A 25,032-nucleotide genomic window follows, 5' to 3' on the forward strand; every position below is an offset into this window, starting at 1 on the left:
GAAACGTGACGCCGCCTGTCCAGTCATGGCTCATGAATGACACAGAATCGGTAATAAAGGTAGTAATTAAACTTTCGCTACCTGATCTAGTGTACAGGCAAAAGTATTTACAGTATGGGTACCTAACTTACAGGAGGTATTCAGACTGTGCGCTGCAGAATTTGCGTTGCAAGTGTGTTAGTATTATGACTTGCGAATAGGTGCCGGGACTGGTACGGCGACGGGGGATATAAACAAGCGTCATTGTGCCTTACACCTTTAGACAGTCAACTCGACTCCGGACAAAGTGAGCAGGGCTTTACTCGTAAAGGTGTTTCATCAAAACAACAGCAATAGTCCTGCTGCTCTTCACGAGTGTCGACGCAAAGTGAACACGGTGAAGTTTTTTTTACAGCACCGGGATCGAAGAAGTTCGAATTAACTAGCGATTTGGGAACTACGAATTGCATGGCCACCAAGATCATCAGATTTGAACCCGTATAGTTTGTGGCTGTGGGGCTACCTGAACGATAAGAATTATTAACAGGACATTAACATACGTTCGAGACTGAAGATGACAGACAGGGAAGTAGCCAAAATCCCACCTCATATACTTCGGGCAGCAGCAGTGCGGTTTCAGGCGTCGTGGATGCAGAGGGCCTTCACAAAATGGCTCTGAGCACTATGGGACTTAACATCTGACGTCATCAGGCCCGTAGAACTTAGAATTACTTAAACCTAACTAACCTACGGACATCACACACATCCATGCCCGAGGCAGGATTCGAACCTGCGACCGTAGCGGTCGCGTGGTTCCAGAATGAAGCGCCTAGAACGGCTCGGTCACACCGGCCGGCTGGTCGTCACATTGATCAACGATTGTAACATGGAACGTAAACATGGTACGCAGTCAACAATTCTTCCCTCATAGGGAAATTAAAATCTGTTTCTTTCAATGGTTTTTTTTCGTTATTTCTCTTACGCGTGTCCTCACAAATGGTTCCACAAGGTTTCATGGTCTTAATGACCACTCGTTTTTCATGGGGACCCTCTCAAGTAGCGAAAGTTCAATTACAACCACCCTGTGCATAACTGGGCAACAACATAAACAATTTACAATGCTTGGCCCTTGAACCGTTAGCAGTCATAACATCTAAGACAACTCTTTCAGAGTTAACTAGAAACACAGCAAATAACTGTTCGTTGGTCTACGACTAATGCTGTCACCAGATAGCTACCACAGCGAGATACACGCAATTCCCTACCGAATTACCTAAGCACATTTCAAGGCTTTTTGAAAAGTAAAGCCTCCGAATTTATATGAAAACTCTCAAAAATTTTTTAATAAAGCAAACGTTACTAACATTGTACATCTTTATTCTTCATACCTACATAGTTGTTAACATTATCAGCCTGGCGACGAAGATATTTCTCCTATCGAGAGACTAGTTTGTTGATGCCGTCATTGTAGAATGTATGTTGACAGCTCCAGAACTTCACCTGTTTGCACCGCTTCTTCACTATCAAAGTGAAGGTCTCAAAGGTGTTCCTTAAGTTCTGGAAACAATTGAAAATCGGATAGTGCCAAATCGGGACTGTTTGGACGATGGTCGATGACAGTGAACCCAAGGCGTCAGACTTGCAGATGTCCTCGTGTGTGGTGTGGCAGTGTCCTGCTGAAGATGAGGATGCTCCATGTGTAGAGAAACTCTTCGAATTCGAAAGTCGACTACAGGACGCTGTTTCTCACGCACGGACATAGTCAGGTAACATACCGCCGTGTTACACGCTACAATTCGGAGCTTCTAAAGGCAGAGGGCTGCAAGTATGTAGACAAAAAGAAAAACGATTGAGACTGTTCATAACGTTTATTTTATTTAAGAAAATTTAAGAGTTTTTAGAGCATTACTTTTCAGCATATCCTCGTGTCTTGATAAATTGGTATACGGGAACACAAACCGGGTGATTATTCACAAGTAACAAGATCAGTTCTCAGCAGACTTGTCAATAACGGAGTCACATTTGTGGCATAGCTTAGGTTGGTAGACTGATTTGGGGGAGGGACCAAACAGCGAGGTCATCGGTCCCAGGCATAGCTTACACAAGACACTCCAGTTCAAAAAAATGGCTCTGAGCACTATGGGACTCAACTGCTGAGGTCAATAGTCCCCTAGAACTTAGAACTACTTAAACCCAACTAACCTAAGGACATCACAAACATCCATGCCCGAGGCAGGATTCGAACCTGCGACCGTAGCGGTCTTGCGGTTCCAGACTGCAGCGCCTTTAACCGCACGGCCACTTCGGCCGGCACACTCCAGTACTGATACAATTCATCACACAGTGTTTATTAATAAATTGAACTACTCTCGCTCACAGCGCACGCACCTGCATTCCTGTGTGCCATTACTAAACAACCACAACTTGTCGTATGACAACAATGGACTTCCGGGGAGAGTATGTGGCTAGCAAACACACCAATTGCACGGATCGTGTACCACAGCATGCACTGTATCAATCATAAAACGACCAGCGTGCAATCGTGACATGGAAAAGCGCTCAGGTGGTGCTTCTCTTGATACGCAGAAGCCATTTCTTTGTCTCGCATGGGTCCATATGGTTGGGAAACGACACGAAACGCTCCACCTGGCTCTTGTGTCCACACAGTAGCCACGCCTTGCGCAGACCGTAGTGACGTCCGGCTGACAGCTCCTCAGCACACCAGATTCTCGAGAGCCTCGCTCACAGCTTCGTCAGAACTCACCCGTTCGTCCCTGTGCAGCGACTGACGACTGATCTCAGCTGACCGTCCATGCCACGAGCTCGGCCACGCTGGAGCTCACGGCCTTGCAGCCTTTCCGTCCACCCTCTCGCAGACACCGCATGACACTCAAAATGACTAGCATACCGTGCGAGATGCTGCAGTGGTTAGCACACTGGACTCGCATTCGGGAGGACGACGGTTTAAACCCTCGTCCGGCCATCTTGATTTATGTTTTCCGTGGTTTCCCTAAATCGCTTCAGGCAAATGCCGGGACAGTTCCATTAAAAGGGCGCGGTCGACTTCCTTCCCCATTCTTCCCTGACCCGATGGAACCGATGACATCACTGTTTGGTTCCCTCCCTCCAACGAACGAACGAACCCAGTGCCGTTAGACATGGCACACATTTTTTCCGATCTTGACAGCAGAATGTCAGAGTCAGCATGCTGGCCCGCCTGGGCATAGATAGTGGAGTCTAGGAAAGGTGTTGGCACAACAGGGGGTAATGTGGCAAACATGACGTTGCTCCAGCTCACTGCCCTTCTGAGTGTGGAGCCAACTAGTACAGGCAGAAAATTCCCACTTGCCTGAAATGTTCTCGCATGTGGTTGCTATCACTGAAACCTACACTGACAAAGATCTCTCTTCACTTCAACTGGGTGCGCCTCCTTTGGAATACGTATCTGGCTATACATCCATGTGACCTTTTTTACTCATTCTCTTAGGTATCATTTCCTGCAGTTTGTTCCTATTTTGCAACGTCATCCTGAATACAGGATTACTGAAGCTGAGAATATTTGGTGTATCAATACGTGAAGGCTAGTGAAATGAAAAACCGAACATCCACCACAACGTGATCATGGAATGGTTCCATTAGAAAGTAATCACTACACGTGTTAAGACATTTATCCTACTGGGAGATCCACATCTCCAACAGATAACTCCAAAGCTGTTCACACAAGTTCCTCTAAGGCCTTCAACTGCAGCGGCGCTCTGCTCGTCGACTTCGAGCGTGGAGCTACAATCAATGCGAAGCACTACGAATACTAGTTGGTGTATTAAAATTGTTATTTGTGAGGTAACTGATGTTAAAAACCCACCGCATGAGTGAAACGCTGGTCCAATGTAAGAGGGGCTGATGGTCCTAATCAGATCAGATTAAATAAATGAAAAGTCTCCTAGCGGCGACAAATTTTTTGTCCAGTGCTTTAATTACGTAGTACTTCGAGAAGATTACCATCTCTGTACAGAGGGAACAAATTTATTCCTCATCCCGCACATAGTTGTCCTGCCAGTTATGCAACTGTGTCACACTAGTCATTGTTGAAGGTACATCGTATTAAGTTATGGTATATGTTGCAGTGTATCTTCGATGTCATATGCACTCTTCCGTTCAGCAATCAACAGCAAAGAATTTTTCACTTTGGATTCGTTCTGCTACAAATATTGCCACTTTATCATGTTTTGATATCAAACTCAGTCCGAAACACATTCACGGTATCGGTTTGACTGGCTTGTGTTTAATGCGGACAATGATAGTTGTCTGCACGTGTAGCCGCCTGCTGCACAATATCCAGACCACACCGGCGGGTCCGGTGTCGTGGTTTGTCACCCTCTGGACTTGCGGCAGCGCGTGGCTCTTATTCAATCGGCACGTGTTCCACCGTCTCATTAGCATTCCGCGCAGCCACTTCTCTAATTGTACCACCAACAAGGCAGTGCGCATGTCGCACGAGTTTCCAAAGTACACGAACACCCCTTCCACCATCATTTCCGCGCCAATCGGAACTCTTTCCTTCCAATATTTTCTTCCGCTATTGTCAGCGGAAAGCGGAGTTCGCTGCGGAACTCGTCAGAGACCAATTGTTATGTCAAAGCGTGTCCTCCCTCCAGTATTTTTCTTTTCCTAGAACCAGCACTGTCCGTTAGTGATTTCCGTTATACTACTTCTAACCACTCTTATTTGTCATTTCCTTTTATTTGAGCTTAACAGCGACTAAACAAAAATCTTCAAATGTTAATAACATGCATGTCACTTTTTACTTTTCATTGGAACCATAATACCATAGCTAACAGGTTTTATGGAACAGATGATATAGTCAGACAGTGGATAGTGTCTTACAAAAAAATGCAGGAAGTTGTTCCCAGTAAATAAAAAGCAAAAGATTCTTGTGACAGGGAAAGAATCACTTGTGGAGTTCAAGTCTAAATCCTAGGTCCACTATTGTTTCTCATGTACGAAAATGAGCTTCGTGCGCCTGCGTAGCAGCGTCGTCAGCTTAGATGGCGGCCATGCAGTGGACCCGGGTTCGATTCCCGATACTGCCAAGGAGCTTTCCTTGGTGAGAGGACTGCCTAGAGATGCCAATTGGGGAGGTACTGGAATGAGAAGTTGCGGCTCCAAGGTGTGGGTAGTCAGCAAAACGACCGGTAGAGTGGTGTGCTGGCCACATGCCTTTGCATACTGAATCCGCGAGACAACGAATGCGGGAGAATTACACGGCGGCTGGCCGTTATCTCTCGGCCCTTCAAGGCGTGGACAAGTATACAACAAACATAACAGTTCTTTCCGCAGCTGCAAGTACGAGTAGTTTTATAATCAGTCCAAACGTACACACAGCTATAACACAAGAACTGAAAAAATGTTCTTAAAAGTATTATTCAGTGGTTTACTGCACATAAACTTTATGTTCAGTTTAAAAAGGAGAGAACATAATCTGTTCTGAATATTTGGAGGTACTTACACCAATGTGAACTGACACGTGGTGAAGAAACAATAACTGGGGCGGAAACTTCAAAATTTTTAGGTATCCATATTGATAAGAATCTAAACTGCAAAAAATACATTTTGAACCCCTAAAACAACTCAGTTCAGCGACATCTGCACTTCAAATGATGGAAAATTTTCGTGGGAGAAATCAAGTTAATAATATCCTGCATACTTTCATTCAGTAATTTATGTAATTACTCAACTTTGTTTTAAAGTTTTCATTGTTCAAACATGCTGTAAAAGCAAAATGCAGTGTTCATCCACGGTCATCTTGAAGACTTCTTTTCAGGGGTACGTTCTTCTGAATAATGCTTCGCTACGTGAATTTCCTTATAAGTAACCCATTGGAATTCAAAGGAATCAATGACACGCATAATTACAATACCAGAATAATAAAGAAATTATACCATATTAAGACTGTTTAGCACAAAAAGGGGGGTGCACAATGCCACCACCTAACTGTTTCATCACTTACCCAATGATAAACGACTGACACATAAAAGTTAAATTTGAAAACAAACTGAAAAATATCTACCTGACCACTTCTATTCTGCGGAAGAATTTATTTATGTAATATGTAAAAGTTGGTGGGTATAAATTAATAAAATTATCAAAAAACTCTTAAATGGTCAGCGTGTAACAATATAACAAAGTAACAATACCAGAAGATAGTAACGATTTGCAGAATGACCTTCAGAGAATCTATGAATGGTGTAGGCTCTGGCAGTTGACCCTGGACGTAAAAGCAGCACTGCGCTTACGTACGAAATAAATCCACTACTGATGGCAAACGGCTGGAAACCATAAAATATCTAGGAGTAACTATCCAGAGCGGCCTTTAATGGGATGGCCACATGAAACAAACAGCGGGAACAGCATATGCCAGATTCAGATGCATGGCAAGAATCTTCAGGAAATGTAGCTCATCCACAAAGGAAACAGTTTAAAGGTGCTTGTTCGACCGATTCTTGAGTATTTTTCATTTGTCTGTGATCCCTACCAGATAGAACTGATAGAAGAGACAGAGAGAGATCCAACGAAGAGCGGCACGTTTCGTCACGGGATCGCTTAGCCGACGCGAGAGCGTTACGGAGTTGCTCAACAAGCTCCATTGGCAGACGTTACAAAAGAAGCATTGTCCACCACGGAGATGTTTACTATTGAAATTTCGCTAGAGCACTTTCAGGAAAGAGTCGGACAACATACAGTACTGGCCATTAAAATTGCTACACCACGAAGATGACGTGCTACAGACGCGAAATTTAACCGACAGGAAGAAGATGCTGTGATATGCAAATGATTAGCTTTTCAGAGCATTCACACTAGGTTGGCGCCGGTGGCGACACCTACAACGTGCTGACACTAGGAAAATTTCCAACCGATTTCTCATACACAAACAGCAGTTGACCGGCGTTGCCTGGTGAAACGTTGTTGTGATGCCTCGTGTAAGGAGGAGAAATGCGTCCCATTACGTTTACGACTTTGATAAAGGTCGGATTGTAGCCTATCGCGATTGCGATTTATCGTATCGCGACACTATTGCTCGCGTTGGTCGAGATCCAATGACTGTTCGCAGAATATGGAATCGGTGGGTTCAGGAGGGCAATACGGAACGCCGTGCTGGATCCCAACGGCCTCGTATCGCTAGCAGTCGAGATGACAGGCATCTTATCCGCATGGCTGTAACGGATCGTGCAGCCACGTCTAGATGCCTGAGTCAACAAATGGGGACGTTTGCAAGACAACAACCATCTGCACGAACAGTTCGACGACGTTTGGAGCAGCATGGACTATCAGCTCGGACACCATGGCTGCGGTTACCCTTGACGCTGCGTCACAGACAGGAGCGCCTGCGATGGTGTACTCAACGACGAACCTTGCACGAATGGCAAAACGTCATTTTTTCGGATGAATCCAGTTTCTGTTTACAGCATCATGATGGTCGCATCCGTGTTTGGCGACATCGCGGTGAACGCACATTGGAAGCGTGTATTCGTCATCGCCATACTGACGTATGACAAGCGTGATGGTATGGGGTGCCATCGGTTACACGCCTCGGTCACCTCTTGTTCGCATTGAGGGCACTTTGAACACTGGACGTTACATTTCAGATGTGTTACGACCTACGGCTCTACCCTTCATTCGATCCCTGCGAAACCCTACATTTCAGCAGGATAATGCACGATTGCATGTTGCAGGTCCTGTACGGGCCTTTCTGAATACGGAAAATGTTCGACTGCTGCCCTGGCCAGCACATTCTCCAGATCTCTCACCAATTGAAAACGTCTAGTCAATGTTGGTGGAGCAAGTAACTCGTCACAATACGCCAGTCAATACTCTTGATGAACTGTGGTATCATGTTGAAGCTGCATGGGCAGCCATCCAAGCTCTGTTTGACTCAATGTCCAGGCGTATCAAGGCCGTTATTACGGCCAGAGGTGGTTGTTCTGGGTATTTATTTCTCAGGATCTATACACCCAAATTGCGTGAAAATGTAATCACACGTCAGTTCTAGTATAATATATTTGTCCAATGAATACCCGTTTATCTGCATTCCTTCTTGGTGTAGCAGTTTTAATGGCCAGTAATGTATTACTTCCATCTACATACGTGTCGCGTAATGACCACAAGGAGAAAATTCGAGAAATTAGAGCCAAACCAGAGGCTTACCGACAATCATTCTTCCCATGCGCTATTCGCGAGTGGAATATGGTAGGAGAAATCTGGTGCTAAAAGTGTCCTCCGCCACGCGCCATTAGGTGGCTTGCGGAGCATGACGTAGACGTAGAGGTTTACATATTTCTGTGTAATACGAATGCAAACTCTCTAATTGCAAATTATGATTAGTTGTACAACTGATCAATGGAATGTAAAACAAACTATTTCTGAAGCATCCTTAGGATCTGGCAAGCATTACCCGTGATAGGCTGTCCGTGATAGGAAGGGCAGGGCCAAAGGGAGACTGAACACTTGTATTGTGAACTTTCTCTTTATTTTAACAGAACACACTGAGATATCTTAAACCTCTATCGGAAAAAACACCTACAGAGATACTGACCCCTAAGAAACAATCATTTAGGTCTGAAAGCTGCACCACATTGATTAGTAGCAAACAGATTTAACAATAATAAAAACTGTTGCAATACAATGAAAGAGCTAAAAATTCTGTCTCGAAACAAGCTTTCAGATCAACAATCCAAAATACAAATATGCTCCACAAATAAGCACCATATAATAAAATTACTATACAACCGGATAGTGGAGGTGCGCAAGGCACTCAAGAGAGAAAGACAGAATGTACGTTAAAAATTGCAACCTGATTGGTACAAATAGTCAGCGAGAACCTTCATGGAATTAACAGATCTAAAATCTCGTAGTGTCTGGCTACTTAAAAAACCGACAGTCCACAAAAGGAGTAAGATTAATAACGATTTAGTTGGTCGAGCCACACTTACATTAACATTTATGTACATAATCTAGTAATTACTCCATTGGAAAATTAGCCCGTTAACATTACAACAATTTACATGAGGTAGAAATAAGAGGCCGGCCGGGGTGGCCGAGGTTCTAGGCGCTACAATCTGGAACCACGTGACCGCTACGTCGCAGGTTCTAATCCTGCCTCGGTCATGGATGTGTGTGATGTCCTGAGGTCAATTAGGTTTAAATAGTTCTAAGTTCTAGGGGACTGATGACCTTAGAAGTTAAGTTCCATAGTGCTCAGAGCCATTTGAAACTTTTTTTTTTTTTTTTTTTTTTTTAAAGTAAGAACTTACAAGGAGAGCTGCAGCAGGCGCGCGATGATTAAGACAAGTACATCGACGTGCTGTACAACCCTGTCTTGGAAAGGCTTAGTGGGCTCGGATAGATTAAGGCAGTGCAGGACCGCCTGCACCCGGCTGGCCGTTCAGTCGAGCGCGGACTTGGCACCGCTTTCGGAAGCTGCGCGTGCTCCATCAGCCAGGCGGATTTGACCCAAGTCCCACCAAAAGAAACAAATGGTAGCCTAATTAACAGAGAAATACGGAATTTAGTAAAGGAATTGGACCAGGCGTCTACTACGCACCAATCGCCACCACACGATTGTCAAAATTACAGCACCGAGAGCAACAAGTGTATTTACTTTCAGTGAGTTAAAAGTGAGTTTAAAGCTGCCAAAAACTAAACAGTTCCAAATACAGTTACCACAAATTGTACCAAACTCGCACCACATGGGCGAAGGGTAAACAAGTGACCGCCGCTCGGAGCGGAGCACTAAATCGCAAGCAAACGCGGTCGGTTGCCTAACGAACGCCTGACTAACAGCACACAGAACATAACATTTTGAATAACCTTTCAGCCACATAAGACAGTAACAAACACAAAATAAAGACGACACAGAGATAAAGAGGCCCCACCCTCACAAAAAAGAACGAACTTGGTAATAGAAACATGTAATAAGGCAAATGAAATTGGCGTGCCACCACAAATTCGACGCCTTACAGCAGCCAACTAACAAGGGGAGGCCACGAGTTTGGGATCACAGATTTACTTCAGACTTTTAGTCGGCCACTAAAAGAATGTTCTTGTAGTACTGTGGCAATTCCGAGAAACTCGCAAGAGAAGTTTTATCCATCGTGGCCTACGTATCGATGCGTTGGTGCTGGGTATTAGAGTTCATGATGGTTAACTGATTACCGTTCGAGCTTCGTAAGACGAACGTGTATGAGACGACGGTTCGACTCCTGCTAAGCAGTTATTAATCAATTTTTTTCGTTATAACTGATCATATTTAGTTTCCAAAATGTCAACGAGATGTGTTTTCCCTTAGAAACTCTGAACATTCCTTGGAAATGCGGGAAAACTGCATTTACTCGATATAGTAGATGTCGTTTTAATTTATTTTTTCCATGTCCGTATAACAAATAACATCCTGCAAGTGTGGTGTCGAGAGCACATGAAACGAGTAACTGTACATTGCCCTTGTGATCTGCCACATTTTGACTTATAATATTGATTCTGAATAACGTCATTCGCATCATTATTTATTGATGTTTCACTCAGGCTTTCCAAGGCTGTCCCTCGTCCTCGAGAATTTGATTGAAAATAGTATTTTCACTACAACTTCATGAAAATGGACGTGGGTTTTTTTCATTGTATTATCTCTCAAATGACTATATGACCAGTGGCGAAGAAAATACAGATAAATTTAGTAAATATGATGAACAATATACTAATTATGTTTTAATAAAGGGAGATATAATATAAAAATAAATATATTTAAGCCATATCAACTAATAGATGTATACAGCACGTGTCTTCTTGTATTTTATAAATTTTAATTTTTTTTTAAATTTGAAAAGTTTTACCCACCTGACGTAATTTAAATGTTTTTAATAATAATAACGGACTCACAAGGAGTGAACATGGAATTTTATTAGTTGATGGTAAATATGAAGACATTGTAAGAATTTTACTTATGTTTCATTTTATGTAATTAAATTTGAACTGCGTTACTTCCCTTGAGGTTTATACGTAGTTCACATAGATGGCGTCATGTAACCAACCGATGTGTTCTCCATACAGCCCGCCTTCCGCAAACAGTAGTATTCAATGAACTGTGGATGAAGTCCGACCAACAGGCTGATCAAAAACGATAATGGTATGTAATATAGAAACCATATGTGTTAAGCCATTAATTGCAACTTTTTATGACATCATCTAACTATGTACCTCTTAAATTCTTAGCATTGAAAATGGCTAGTTTCTAGCTGAAATCTAGATCTGCCAATAAAATTTAAAAAGTATGACTGACAGATGAAATCTATTATTTACATATAGATTAAAGTGTCATAGCAGGACTCGAACCGTCAACTGGACCACAATGTCATCTTACGGCCGGTAATTTTGCACGGATACATCAGCTGCGTAATAGGCGCGTAAAACTTCCCTTGCTGTTTTCTCCGAATTGACAGCGTAGTGCACCTCGCTACTTGCCCATTAAGTTGTTTTAATGGCCTACTAAAGGTGTACAAAGTTTGAAGTAAATCCGTGATCCCAACGTCGTGTCCTCCCCTGGTATGTTGAGAGCGAACTTCCCAAATAACACTCAGATTGGAGCATTAAATAAAGAAACAAATTCAGTAGTTTTATAGGAGTGCACAACCAGATTTCCTTCCTAGGGACAGAAGTGGGATCAATAACCAGAAGTCTGATATGGAACCGGGCGTGAACCTCGAAAAAACAACCGGAAACTACCGAACAAGTCACAGGAAATGGCAGTTATAGCTATGGTTACTGCTGATGCTCGTCTCATTCGCATCCGATAAACCAAATCGAGAGTCACCACACATATCGGTACAACGATCCAGGACGGACAGCTTGGAACCGACAACTAAAACACAGCGGCGGTCTCCCGGGCGCCATCATGTCCGATCGGTCACTGAAACTTCTCTCGTTACACACCCCACAAGTGCAAACATTTGCAGCCGGCCACAATCAAGGTAATAACGTTTCGCAATCCAGGGACCCTCCCTAGCGTGTCTTCCTGGCACCGCTGCTACGCTCAGAGCCGGTGATTAAACCGCCGAACTTGTACTAGCCATCAACTGCATGGACACTACTCGCCTCGCCGCCAGGTTCCAACTTGATTGCCTCGTCCCGAGGAAACTCTTTCACCTTCCCAGATTCACTGTCATTGTCATCAAGCCTCCGATCTCGCAACGGTTCAGTATCCTTTGGTACATAATTGGAAACAAAACTTTGCACGACATTCGAAAACATAATTTTCAACAATTTTTCAGATAAGGGCAGTGGATATCTACAGGAGATAATTGCACCATGAGCGAGGTCAAGTTTGAAGATTTTCGGCCCAGAACAGAACAATGTTACCACTGAAATTTTGTTTTTATCACGCTCGTACACGTTGCACAGTAACTTAATCTTTTTGAAGTAGCTGTGCTGTGTGTGTTTCTGGCAAGCGGTCGAATAAAAATTTATGTCGTTAGTAAAATTTTTTCTGAAAACGGTTCATCTCCAATGGAAATCCATCAAAATTTTTCGAAGCCTCTTAAGGCGTGTGCCTTAGTATTTTCAACAAATCACAAATGGACGGCTCAATCAATGAGGTTTTATTCAGCTTGAAGATAATTCACATGAAACACGGGCCCAAAACTACACTCTCACATATAAACATTGAAAAAGTGCTGAAAGTGGTGTTGAGTGATCGGTGATCAAAGGTCTAAATATAGCTAATGCTCTAGGCTGATTAAAAAAGAGTCTCTTAATTGGTACTCAAAATCAAGCACGAATACAAATTTCTCAGTGAAATTATGTCCGTTTAAAAAAATGTCAACTGATTTTGTGTGCCCTTACTCTACATGAGACGTGGGACGACCACTTCACTTTAGGATCAACACAGCAATCAAAGCAGAAGAAGGAAACCAGTAGCTTAAGGAAACGAAGTCGATATCGTCTGCTACAGTTGTTCCGTACACGCTGAAGTTGGGTTGAACAATAAATGTCCACTTCACATTTTTTTCAGTAAGTGACATAACTTTTCTGTCACTATATAAGACCTGCTATTTGCTCTGTTCATGCTCTTACGTTATTCTATGTTTCCACTGATAACAAATGAGTTTGTGCTACGTCGTTTGGCGTTGAATGTACTTGAATATGGATGAATCTGTACTGTACCTAAGTTACACGTTTGACTGCATTGATAGATTGATTCATGCATTATCTTCTGGAGTTATCGTGTAAATATTCATGTTCGCGATTGGCGTCTGCACCGAACTGTTTATGAATGCCCGCCAATTATTGGCGGAAGCCTGAAACACCACATATCCTATTTTACTTCCTTTTCTGTATCTTGTTCGTTGTAACTTACAGTTTTTGAAATGGTAATTCAATCTCATTTCCTGCCATAATTTGTACGTTTGCTAACATGTTAAACTTAACAAGCGTGGTTTGACGCAAGAGAGTGTAAAAATACATTTCGTTACATGAAACAGTACAATAAAATTTATACATAAAGTTTTTCGTTGATCTTCACTTTGCCAATGATACAACCTAACGACCTTTAGATAGCCTGCGACTCATAGATGAGTTATTTCACTTGACCAATGGATGATTTCTGTTACATTTGTGTTTTCATATACATTTAATTATTTTGTTACATTAAGTACAACAAAATTACGACATATTTGCTAATAAATAGTTTATTCTCTAACAGAAAGTGGACATCTGTTATTAGTAATCGCTCCTAAACTAAGCTAAGACTACATTTTATATTTACCTTCCGTTTTTTCTCTCTCATCTGCGTTTATACATTTTTTCACAGGCTTCCTCTGTAACTAGAAGATATCTAATCGATGCTTGTCCTTGATGTGGTGTCCCGGCCTACTCATTGGCCTGATGTAATGCAGATTGTTGTGAAAGGATCCGAGGATGGGCTACAATAAGGTAAACACTTAAGAAAAATCATAGAAACTTCAATGATCTGTACTGCACCGTGCTATTTAAGCACAAATTATCCGTCCTCAGAGTTGATTGCCTCCATTTCGTTATACTAAGTTGCACAGCCTGCTACTTGCTAAATTAAAGTCGCTCCTCTGAGAAACCTATACAGTAATTCTCTCATTGCGAGGCTGGAGGTAAAACCACAACAGCATGGCCATATTGGCTAATGTTACGAGGTCAGATATGTCAAAAAAAAAAAAAAAATGGTTCAAATGGCTCTAAGCACTATGGGACTTAACATCTGAGGTCATCAGTCCCCTAGACTTAGAACTACTTAAACCTAACTAACCTAAGGACATCACACTGCTCGAGGCAGGATTCGAACCTGCGACCGTAGCAGTAGCACGGTCCCGTACTGAAGTTCCTAGAACCACTCGGCCACAACGGCCGGCTACCAGATCCGTCAGTCACCCATATTGTCGCCTCTGCAGCTACTGAAAAACTGCTGCCCGTCTTCAGAAATCGAATGCTCGTCTGGTCTCTTCACAGGTGCACGTCCAATGTAGTTGCACCTAAGGTGTGGCTATCTGTGTCGTAGTAGCGACCCATCTCATCAAAGTCTATAGGTCTTGGGGGGATTTCTGGATTATAATTGCCGGAAAAAACCACAGCTTCTGTAGAAGAAAAGGAGCTTTAAGAAAGATATGACTATAGTTTTTTAATTTTTTTAAATTTTCTTTTTAAGCTCTTTCAACTCAATCAATAAATGATCAAAGATTTTTGTTACGGTGTAGTTTACTACTTTCTGGTCCATGGTATGGCTGACAATTTGGTACCTTCTCTATCTAAATTAATACTAACATCAAGTGCCGGAAGATCTCGTTGGACGGTGTGATTTGGGACCAGGGTGCCCGCAACTTTTCGTGTCGCTAGGGGCAAAACATTTTCCTCACATTATATTCATTACAGCAAATGCAAATTACAAATTTTGTGGATTAATTTTAAGGATGATGCGACTGTTCTATTTTTATGAAAGTGTTAATGTAGTTATGCAAATCCATCATAACGTTGATACAAGGATTAGCAATTCAGGTTTATTTTCAACTCATTAATTAGGGTTTCCGTTACAGCTGCTGTATTCCATCGAAATTCTGTGCAGTCAAGCATTACAAATGGAGGTACGGGTCAAAAGTGAACTAAGATATTCGAAACTATTTACCGATGAAAATAGTTTACGCAGTTGTGACGGAAACCTTAATAAATTAATTTAGTTTGAAATATTATCACGCCTTTCTTACCATTTTAATATTAAGCGAAAATAGACCATAAGGTTATGGAAATCCGTTCTGATATTAATAATATGCAAAACTTGACTACTCATATGCCTGCCTTACTTAAACGTAGAATGAACTCGTCTTCCTTCCCGTAACTATTTACCACTTTTTTTTATAAAGGAATCTGGCATCTTTTTTTATCACGATGTACAGCCGTCATACACATACCACTTAAATGATGCCACGGTTGTTCTTTGCCATGTTTTCCTGCGCCTGAGAGTTCTACAAACAAGCATGATGTACATTAGGTCATATAGTGCAATATGGTGGCCGTAGTGGTCTAGCTGCTAGTGGGTAGAGCAACAGACTGAGGACTCGCAGGTGCGTGGATCAGTCCTGGATAGGTGAGGGGATTTTTCCACGTACAAGTACTTCGAGGACAGTTCAGATTTTTTTGTTGATTTGTAGATACATGTTTAGTGTTCTTGTCAGGCTTGGTGGGGTGTATTAGGAACTTCAACAGCGTCAAATATTGAGTGATCGCTGTGGGTTATACGGAGGTGCTGCGTATTTGCGAGTTTGAATGGGGCTTCATTGTGGGTCTCCAATTGGTCAGCTGGTCAAATCGTGCAATATACAGGTTTGTGGGGCATTCGGGTGTGATGGTGGTCCAATGTTCGACTGCATGGGAATGTGATGACAGGCTTGCTCGTTGTCAAAGTTTCGGTCGATCATGTGTGACGACCACACGGGAGGATCATCGTATTGCACACCAAGCACATCGTAACGCCTTCACATCAGCGCTTGCCATTCGAGAACAAGTAAAGGACACCCTGCCACTTTCTGTGTCATCCCGCATCATTGATAGGAGAACAGCAGCAGCCGGAATAGGGGAATACAGTTCCATGTGTAGTCTGTCCTCAACATCAGAACAAAAGCTATTTCATTTGACGGCGACCTCTTTATTGTTTTGGAGGGTCACAGAAATGTTACCTCTGGCATCATGGTGGGTGCGGGAAGCCATCAGACGTGACTTCAGGTCACGGCTGGTAGCGTTTGGTAGAACTCTGTCGGCACAATGGAATGTTGCGCAGATACAGCGATCTCATGTGTTACCCTTTACGCGACAGTATAGTGGAACGAATGTTCTTCAGGTCAGTGCTTGTCCACACTTGTCGAGTGTGTTTATAAACTATCTGCCTGATACTGAGGTTCTCACTTGTACGGAAAGATACCCACATCTGTCTGCCATAGAACGTGTGTGGGACCAACTAGGACGCCAACTGCGTCCAAGTGCCAGGATACCAAGGGTAAGTTAGAACAACTGCTGACCACGTCGCCTAATTTCCCATCAGTTGATTCTGATTTGTATAAATTAAAAAATCAAAACTTACTATGTGCTACCGGCACACTGTTGCTAAAAAAAATACAAATAAATAAAACAGAACAAAGTGCTACACCACCTCAAGCGTTAGCTTCCTCACTCACTAGCTTCCCAACCTATATGTAACAATTCATTAATGAGAATGAGATTTTCACTCTGCAGCTCGTGTGCGTTGATATGAAACTTCCTGGCAGACTAAAACTGTGTGCCGGACCGAGACTCGAACTCGGGACTTTCGCCTCAGATGGTAGAGCACTTGCCCGCGAAACGCAAAAGTCCCGAGTTCGAGTTTCGGTCCGGCACACAGTTTTAATGTGCCAGGAAGTTAGTTTCATATTAGCGCACACTCCGCTGCTGAGTGAAACTCTCCTTCTGGAAACATCCCCCAGGCTGTGGCTAACTCATGTCTCAGCAATATCCTTTATTTCAGGAGTGCTAGATCTGCAAGTTTCGCGGGAAAGCTTCTGTAAAGTTTGGAGGGTAGGAGACGAGGTACTGGCAGAAGTAAAGCTGTAAGGACGGGGCGTGAGTCATGCTTGGGTAGGTCAGATGGTACAGCACTTGCTCACGAAAGGCAAAGGCCTCGAGTTCGAGTCTCGGTCCGGCACACAGTTTTAATCTGCCAGGAAGTTTCAATTCGTTAATGATCCCACAGGCCAGAAAATGAGATCTAGCAAGGCACTGTTCAGCTCCTATACTTCCTGAGCTGTTATTCGAAAACTGTCTCCAGTCAAATATTATTCGCTTCCCGTTTGGAGCGTAATCGATCGATCATTGATAGTTTGCCTACTACAGGTTTCCACCACACATTTTGGAAATGACTGATTCAAGCCACTTCAATCCGAATTTATACAGTTACAGATTTCATTGAAACTATACGATCAGTTTATGTTAACTGATGGATACTTAAAGATTCAGTGGCAGATGCAATCTTCGCTGTCGCAAACGGTTACTTCCACTGACTACTTTAGAATGCTCTATGCGATCTCTTAACATACATAATCTAAAAAAAAAGGCTGTGTTACTTGGAAAATGAACACCATTTACACTGTTCTATAAGATAATTGCAATTTCGGTATAAAAATCTTGACTCCTGTTCGACAGAATGCATCTATTTAATGTGAGGCCAGCTCCGCTTCTCTGTTGATCCGAGTGCTTCCATCAGCACTTTGCAGATCGTCCGCCCTACGCTGTGTTCTTCCTCCCACACATTGACAATACGACTGCCAACAAGTACTAAAACACAAGAACAAAACTTTTCTCCTTTATGTATGAAGATCACTGCGACAGTGATGAATTAAGGTTGCTTGAAATTACTTTAACCAGATGTCTTTTGTTTTGTCCTTCAATTCTTATTATCCCATTACCGGTTTCGAACCGCCTAGCGATTCATCACCAGATGGTACTTATTTATTGACTGTTTACAACAGTGGGGGAGTTGTGTAGCTGTGGTAAGATCTATAAACGAAACATTTAAGCACTTAGTGTGGCGAGAATTATTCACATTATATGATCGACTTGGTTGCGTTGCTTACGGTATTAGTATCCGTTGGCTGGTTGTTGGTGCACACAGTATTTTGGAGCACATAATTAATGTTTTCCAGTAATGTTAATTTTACCACACTTCACACACTGAGCCATAGGTAACACGTTTCACATGCTTCACAAAACGTGAATAATCCAAGGAGTATAGCTAATGCTGAGCCGTGTTGCGGTTCGCATTGTTGCTGTTGGTAGGTTGGCATCGTGTAATAGAGATAGTGGCGTCTCATTTTCTTCTTGCGTTTACTGGCACCACTACCTTTGCTAACGCTGTCTGTCCGCGAGTGGCAACAGCAGCGGTTATGATATCTAGTACCACGGTACTATCTTTGAAAGCACATCAAGTGTTTTCCGGGTCAGAGTGTGTCGGGAGTTCGGTTGGGGCGGAGCAGCAGTGAGGTCCGGCAGCGTGGGAACATGCCGGGACCACTGCCGGATCGAGGGGCTGTAGTTGCGAGGGCCACAACCTCGTTGTCCACCGGTCCCAGGACGTTTGATTTGAGTGAACATTAACTCAGTACTGAAACCTCCATTAATAATTGAATTCCTTGTGTTTATTGAAAAAGTTCAACCAGCGGTATTTTTCTGCCTAGTGGCCGCTAAAGCCCCAGTTACCTGTCCTGGAAGTTAGTGTATTTTCGCGGCAGTGTACCTTTCCTCACCTTGCCGCTGCTGTCCGGTAAGGCGTGTAGTTCGACAGCCTCCTTGATTGTGGTTCGGATATTTTGCTTCTTTTGGACTACTTTGGTTGTAGTGGTTCCTTCTGCTTCTGGATGTTCTAAACACCAGATTCTGAAGACGCAGTGCTGTCCGCCAGTTCCGCCTTGCCTGGGTTATTCCAGCTTTGTATTGGTTATCAGACGTTTGGTAGATTTTCAAGAGTATTGGTCTGTGTTTAAACTGTCACTAGTTTGAGTTGTCATTCGGTTAAGTGAATACAGCTCTCGGCTGCGTGTCTCATTGTTTACGAAGTTGAGCGACTTTCCCAGGTCGATCCTTGGAGCACTGTCTGAGGCCCACTTTAGTCATGATTTGGTCAGATTGTGATGATTGTTTTTTTTTTTTAAAAAAAAACAATATTTTAATTTTGAATTATTTCTATTGGGGCTTTTAGTCGACAAATAACTTGAATTTCTTGTTAATAAGACCTCCTTCAGCCGTGAGTAACTTGTCTTAAGAAATTTTAATTAGACGAATATTTTAACACTGAAATGTTCATTATTGTTCTTTAAATATCTCTCGAAGAAGTTTAATTGATTCTTAAGAATTTGCTATCCAGGCCTTCAGCCGTCAAATTGTATTTTGAGTTATTACTATTGGGGCCTTCAGCCGACAAATAATTTGAATTTCTTGTCAATAAAACCTTCAGCCATGAGTGCGACTTGCTCAAGAATTTTTTTATTAGACGTTGTGTCTTAACAGTCAAATTTGATAATTGTTCCGTATTGTCAACCTTATTTGCAATTGTTTCCACACCGAATCCTACCTTTCCTTAAGTTCTAGGTCTCAAAATTTATGTCAACGAGTTTGTGTTAGGGGAGAGCTCTTGTAATACAATGGCGACAGTATGTATCTGTTTCTCTATTGCAAAAGTAACATGTAATTATGTGGGATAATTGACTTGTGCTATGTATAAAATCTGTTATACAATGAGTTTGGAAGTTATTACATCTGCAGTTTTAGCACAGATATTTTGTTTGAGAAATCTGGCATATATAAACTAACCTGCGACAGCTGCTCCTGCAACTACAAAGGGAAACAGGGCGAAACTCCGAAATTGGAAACAAAGAACATACAGATACAGTACTTTTAAAAAATTTAAGTAAATCTAATTTTGTAGCCCATCTAGCACAAAACAGTCATTCAGTTACAAACATCAAAACCAAGCTTCATATCTTACACATTGCAGACAAATGAATAAAAATGGACGTCCTGGAACAATTCGAGATTTTCGCATGACCCCTCACTCTCTTAAATGAACAAACGGACTTACCAAACAACTTATTTTTCCTAAATTTCAAAGAATCATTAAACTTGAAAAACTAAATAACTCACAACCTTCCCCCCCCCCCCCCCCCCTCGCTCTCTTCCACATTGGCACACCTACTCAACATTCTCCCTCTCTCTCTCTCTCTCTTTCTCTCTCCCCTTCTAGCGCACAAACACACACACACACACACACACACACACACACACAAAATCTCCTCCTCCCACACACCATCCTGCTTAACATGTCATTATTCATTAAAAAAAGTAATCCTGTGAGGTTTATTGTATTATTTGATAAGTATTGATTAATGTTAGTGGAATAAAAGGTAACTGAAACATCAAAAGAAATTTCAGCGCCAAAACTGTAGATGTAATATCTTCCAAACACATTGTTTAATAGATTTTATACGTAGCACAAGTCAATAATGCCATATAATTACATGTTACTTTTGCAGTAGAGAAATAGTTACTGAACAAAGAGACTCTCTGCGCTGACACAAACTCTTTGACATAACTTTAGCTATACTGCTTGGATTGTTTACGTTTTGTAAAGCATGTGGAAAGTGTTACCTATGGAACGTGTTACATATGGCTAAGTGTGTGAAGTGAGGTAAAATTAACATAATTGGAAAACATTCATTATGATCTCCAAAATACTGTGTGCACCAACAACAAACCAACGGACAGAAATACTGTAAGTAATGCAACAAAATCCGTCATATAATGTGAATAATTTTCGCCGCACTCAGTGCTTACACGTTTCGCTTATAGATCTTACCACAGCTACACGACTTCCACACTGTTGTAAACAATCAATAAATAAGTACCGTCTGTTGATGAGTCGCTAAGCGGTTCAAAACCAGTAACGGGATAGTAAAAATTGAAAGACAAAACAAAAGGTGACTGGTCACAGTAATTTCAAGAAACAGGAAGCGAAGTTTTGACATTGTACTATTCGCCATTATGTGCCCAAGATAGTGCCAATCAGAAACCATGGTGTTAAAAAAGGGTTTTTATGTTTTTTTGTTAATGTTTTCTAGAACTTCGTTACTTATTTTATCCACCTGTTTTGTTGCCAACGTTCTTCGCCAGCAACAAATTTTAAATACTACTAGTTCTTTGGTCTCTTTTTTTTCTTCCCACTGTTTTCACTTCACGCCTATACAGCTTGGGAACTGACGTTCAGTGTAAGAAAGGTGCTTTTTTTCGTGTTCTTGTGCCTCTGACCCACATCGACGTGGGCTCTACATAGGTATCAGTGGATATGGCATGGTTATTCCCGTCGCCATCCTTTTAGCACCCCCTCTCCAAACCCCACCCAAATGGCTGCATGTAGTGTTGTAATGTAAATTAATAAAATTTTTAATTTATTATATCTGCTTTGATAGCTTTTAATAAAGTGACGTCAAAACAAAAGAGAAATAACTCTACTAGTACTATGAACAGTGTAATGTAATTTAATTTAGCCAGACGCAGATCAGCAAACTAGCTCAGTACTCAGGTTGGTTACGGGACCATAAATAATTGTCTCTCTCCTGAATCGTCACAGATATTATATAAAACTTATGTACTTATAGCGCCAGATAATATTTCGTGTGCCAGTTCAATTTGAAGTAATAAAACCCGTAACTCCATATCGTGGTTTCGTCTCGAATACCAATATAAGATAACAAGCATAATCTTTTGCAGATGACATCTTATATTAGAACCAGAATCCTGTGACCAGGCCTTTCTGCCTGAGATATTACCTCGCTACCTTGAGAAAATGTGGAAGTGAAATATATTAAATTATTCGTAGCGGCCACATAGCTCGTAGAATCTGAAAGAAAATTTGGTGTCCTAACGGGCGGCACTTCTCGAAGATGAGCTGAAAGAAAATTACTAATTATTTTCTAGTGTGGCACTTAACGATGTTCAGTATTCCGTTAAGGGCACGTCTACTCAGGACACGTAAGGTTGAAGAATATACATTACTGAATACCGTACACAAATTTTAAGTTATGAAAAACTATATGTTTTCTTCGTTTTCAACTTACATAGACTTTTACAGCAAGATGATCTTGAGACAATAGTCTTTTCTCTTCAAGTCCAGTGACAGAAGAAGACAAAAGCATAGAGATGTCCATGGAATTCTTTACAATGCTTTTGTTTACTCGCTAGCGTGTTTCGCCAGCTATTCATATATGGCATTTACATACTTCAAGTTCATGACCACCTCAGGAGATACAGTACAGTGCGAATCATGTGAAAGTGATTAAAACTTTTCCAAATGTTCGTGAGCCGTGTTACTGAGGCGCGACTTGGGTACCAGCCCAGTATTCACCTACTCGTATGTGGGACACCGCCTAAAAGCAACAGCCAGGCTGGCCAGCGCAGCGACCTTCGCCGTTAATCTGCTGGGCGGATTCATTCCGCGACCGCAGCAGCTTCTTGGCTCTGAGCACTATGGGACTTAACATCTGAGGTCATCAATCCCCTAGAACTTAGAACTAGTTAAACCTAACTAACCTAAGGACATCACACGCATCCATGCCCGAGGCAGGATTCGAAACTGCGACCGTAGCAATCGCGCGGTTCCGGACTTCGCGCCTAGAACCGCTCGGCCACCGCGGCCGGCCCAGCACCTTCTTGTCCACGTTGAGACGCTTTAGCACTAACGTCTGTCTGGGCGGGTTAAAAATGATAATTTTGAAGGAAAAATTTTTTATTCTAGCAGAATTATGTTGCTAAAGTAAACTTTTTTCTTCTAAATATGCCTCATGTCTCCTTCTTGCTTCAGTGGTCTTAGTATTTCAAAATTTTTGGCTGTTTACTTCTTCGAGTAATACAGTTCACAATATGGAGCTCAACTACCAACAACATGGATAAATTAATGTTTCTTTGCATGATTGCTTATGTTCCTAAGCTGACAACAGCTTTCATTGTGGCAGCTGCTAAAATTTATTACAGGCAACTTATAGTGTAAACTCGTGATATTATCGAAATAAACGAAATATATTTCACTCTCTGTGAAGGAAAACGCATGGAAACATTCAATTAGTGCAACCTGCAGCTTTTGTAAAGCGATAAAAGTTTACTAATTGTATGAGGAATGTTATTAACCTCTACTTTCTATCAGAATATTTCTTGACTACTTATTTCGCAAGGAAATTGTAATTTTACATATATATGAGTTAGATTGAAGAATGATCCCCCGAGATAAAAGAAACAGCGGGTGCTTGTTTCAGAGTTTATTGGAGAAACAAGTTCACTGCCCTCCCAAGCCTGCAGAGCTTTGCACGTGGGTTGGAAGTCAATTAGCACGTGCCACGGTCTCATCAACATTCACGGCCACTGCCCTCCTTTCCTCTGATTCCCCGACAGCGCCAGCTGGGGTGAGAAACCCTGCTACGTGGAGGTTACCGACTTTCTTCAGTGAGTCTCATCTCAGTGGGTAAAGTGTTAACGTTTCCTCTCAAATTAATTTTGGGAGTACTTATTAAGTATTTATTTTCCTGTTACTGTTTCCATCAACAAATGAATGATAGTGTAGGTGCTATTTTATACATAGCGTTGTGTTTCTAGTTTATTTTGCTCATGTGTGCTGTGTGAATCTATACGCTAACGTTTGAGAAAATTGCAAGCACATATGAGAAATCCCAACGATCCCTCCGAATCCACCTCAATCAGTTTAATTCCTGATGTAACCAGTGGCCCCTCCAGATCAATCCCTCCAAAATCCCGACAACAATTATACGCCTCCATGGCTCTTACATTAAAACCGTCCTCCCCATTTAACTAATACACTACAATGTCTTGGACTAACCCTCGACTGGCAACTAATGTGGCAACCTCACTTACTAGTCATCCAACAGAAAGTCCGCAGTATCCTAAAACTACTAAAATTCCTGATAGGCCGAAAATGGGAATTACCACCCTCCACTATTCTCCACACCTATAGAACCCTGATGCGACTCATCCTTTCCTATGCAAATGTTTCTTTGTTTTCTTGTGCCTCTGTCCCACATCGACGTGGGCTCTACATAGATATCAGTGGATAAATACTCGAGCTCCACGGACTCCGCCTCGCTACCCGCGTCCATTTACCTTCCCCCACATGGTTCCTCTACTATCTGATCAAATTTCCACCCCTCGGCACCCACACTGGACATACCCGCATTTCCTGTGCTATCCGCAAATTAGATTCCAATAATCCCATGCTCTCCCCTCTTATCACCAATCCTGGTACACTTCCGCTCCTTTACAAACACAGCCCATCGTCCCTACACCTTCACACACTCCATACCCTATCCCAACGCAACTTCAAACAACTTTCTCTCCCAGACAATGAGATCCGAACCCAACATTAATCCCCCTACCAACTCTATCTCTTCCCACCTATCCCACTCCACACAGGACTCCTTTTGCCTCTTCATCCATCCACATCTCTTTCTTCTTGTAACCTGTAACGCTACGTGATTGTAAGCGAGCTAATCGACCACCTAGAATTGCTACGAGATAAGATGAATTTGATGTGCAGCTGAATGCCAGCGGGCCCGAGGCTCAGGGCAGACCGCAGCGAACGCTCTAGGCTAGCCAACACCACCTGCATCTAGAAGGCTTTGGGATAGCCGGGAACGAGACAAGGAGCACGTGGTCGCAAACCAGAAAATCCCGGTGTGGGGAATTTGGACGGCGCGTCGATCGCTTAAGATTGCCGGCTCTGCTCCCAGCAATGGCTGTCTTTGAGACAAGCTGAAAGACGGCATCTTACAGCTCTCTCAGAATCTATAATAATTTACAACAAAATATTAATGCAATCGCGTAAAAATGAGCTGCATCCAGTGACATAATATTTCAATATCTTTAAAACTACAGAAGTTAACATTTCACACTGAATAAACATTTACATAA

The sequence above is a fragment of the Schistocerca serialis genome, chromosome 4, assembly GCF_023864345.2.
Source record: "Schistocerca serialis cubense isolate TAMUIC-IGC-003099 chromosome 4, iqSchSeri2.2, whole genome shotgun sequence".
NCBI classification, from domain to species: domain Eukaryota; kingdom Metazoa; phylum Arthropoda; class Insecta; order Orthoptera; family Acrididae; genus Schistocerca; species Schistocerca serialis.